This window comes from Nicotiana tomentosiformis, chromosome 5 (genome assembly GCF_000390325.3).
Source record: "Nicotiana tomentosiformis chromosome 5, ASM39032v3, whole genome shotgun sequence".
In the NCBI taxonomy this organism is placed as follows: Eukaryota; Viridiplantae; Streptophyta; class Magnoliopsida; order Solanales; family Solanaceae; genus Nicotiana; species Nicotiana tomentosiformis.
The window spans coordinates 102,484,268-102,486,484 of record NC_090816.1 but is presented as its reverse complement, the minus strand read 5'-3'; positions in this window follow the sequence as shown (position 1 = coordinate 102,486,484).

Genomic DNA, 2,217 nt, shown 5'->3' with positions numbered 1-2,217 from the left:
TCGGAAGTCCCCAACTCTTTTTGACTCATTTTACGAAAAACTAGCATTTTTGAAAGTTGAAGAATTACTAAGTTGGCCGTAAGTTGACTTCTTAGCTAACGGGTTCGTATTTTGATGTTAAAACTTGGAATAGTTCCATATTGCTATTTGAAACTTGTCTGTAAAATTTGCTCAAATTCGGAATTGCTTTGACATGAGTCGGACACTTAAACGTGATTCTAGTGTTCTTGAGTTTCACTTTGAAAGTTCATTCGTTTGGAGGATTGATTCGTAGATTTAAATGTTATTTTTTTGATTTGATTGTGCGAGCAAGTTAGTATGATGTTATTACACTTGTGTGCATGTTTGGTTAGGAGCCCGAGCTCGAGTGAGTTTCAGACTTGTTTTGGATGAGTTTGGTAAAGATTAGAATAGTTGGTGCTCGTGCTCTACTGCAGATATCGCATTTGCGAGGTCTGGCTCGCAAATGTGAGCCTCGCTTTTGCGAACAATGATTCTCATTTGCGAGCATGGGATGGATTGGGTGAAACTCCCATTTGCGAGATTTTGTTCGCATTTGCGGACTGTGGACCTTCGCATTTGCGAATGAGGTGGTAGCAATTGCGATCATTGACCACTGTTGACTGCTTCGATTTTGTGAAGAATTTTCTCGCATTTGCGAGGGCTCTGGGTTCGTAATTATGACCAAAATATCGCATTTGCAATGACTGTTCTTCTGAGATAGGGTTCGCATTTGCGACCCCTTTCTCGCATTTGCGATATTCGCAATTGTGAACATGACATTGCAATTGTGACATCCGCAGCTGGGTAAAAGAGGGAAAAAGGAGATTTAGCTCATTTCTCACAAACTCTCAACCCTAAACACCCTAGAGGCAATTTTTCAAGAGACTTTTCATTCCTAAATTCATTGGTAAGTGACTTTAATCCATTTCTTATCAATTACGCATTATATTTCATGAGGTTTCATAATCAAATTTAGGATTTTTATGGTAGAAATTAGGGATTTCGGTAGAATCGGGGATTTTTGTAAAAATTGAGATTTAGACCTCGAATTGAGGTCAGATTTTGAAACAAATCGCATAACTGGGCTCGAGGGTGAATGGGTCGTCGGGTTTTGGTCTGAATCTCGATTTTGACCAAGCGAGCATGGGGTTGACTTTTGTTGACTTTTTAAAAAATGATGTAAATTGAATCTTTTTCATTTGTGGGTAGTTTCTAAAGCTTATTTTGAATTATTTGGTCAATAATTTGCTAGATTTGGTTAATTTGGAGGCTTGTTCAAAAGGTAAAGTCGTGGTTGATTTATTGCTTGAGTTTATTTATTCTCTCATTGATGATTTATTCTATCATTGATGGTTGAACCATTTTATTCTTGTTCTCTCGTAGATGGCTAGAACACGCACAACATCTGCAGCCGAACAGGAGCCGGAGTCCCCTGTTACAACTACTACCGGGGGCAAAGGCCGAGCTCAGCCTAGAGCTCGAGTAGCAGCACTCGTAGTAGAGCCTAAGTTTGATCATGAGGAGGTAGTCTCAGCTCAAATTGTGCTCGTAGGACCAGCTCAGGTCCCGGAGGGATTCATAGCCACTCCAGTGCTTCAGGACGCTCTAGTCCGCTTGATGGGCCTTATAGAGTGTGGCCCAGACCGGTGCATTTCCGGTAGCACCAGTCATCTCTTGGGCTGGAATAGGAGCATAGACTTCCGCTACTCACACCCCGGAGCACGCAACTCCCTATATCAGACTCCAGCAACCCAGCCAGTTAGGGTGATTCAACCGATTGTTGTGGCACAGGCCGGTGATAGGCCCGCTATATCTCCTAAGGCCCTGTTGAGGTTGGATAAGTTTACCAAGCTCTTCCCTATTCATTTCAGTGGTGCATCTTCTGAGGACCCACAAGACTACTTGGACCGTTGCCATGAGGTGTTGCGCAATATGGGTATAGTTGAGACCAATGAGGTCGACTTTGCAGTGTTTTAGATGACTGGTTTCGCCAAGAGATGGTGGGGAGATTATACGTTGACTAGACCATATGGTTCGCCTGCACTTACCTGGGATCAGTTTTCACAACTATTTCTAGAGAAATTCATTCCTGTCACTCTGAGAGAGGATTACCGCAGGCAGTTTGAGCGTCTTTAGTAGAGTAGTATGACTGTTACATAGTATGAGACTTGATTTATGGACTTAGCTTGCCATGCCATTGTTTTACTCCCTACT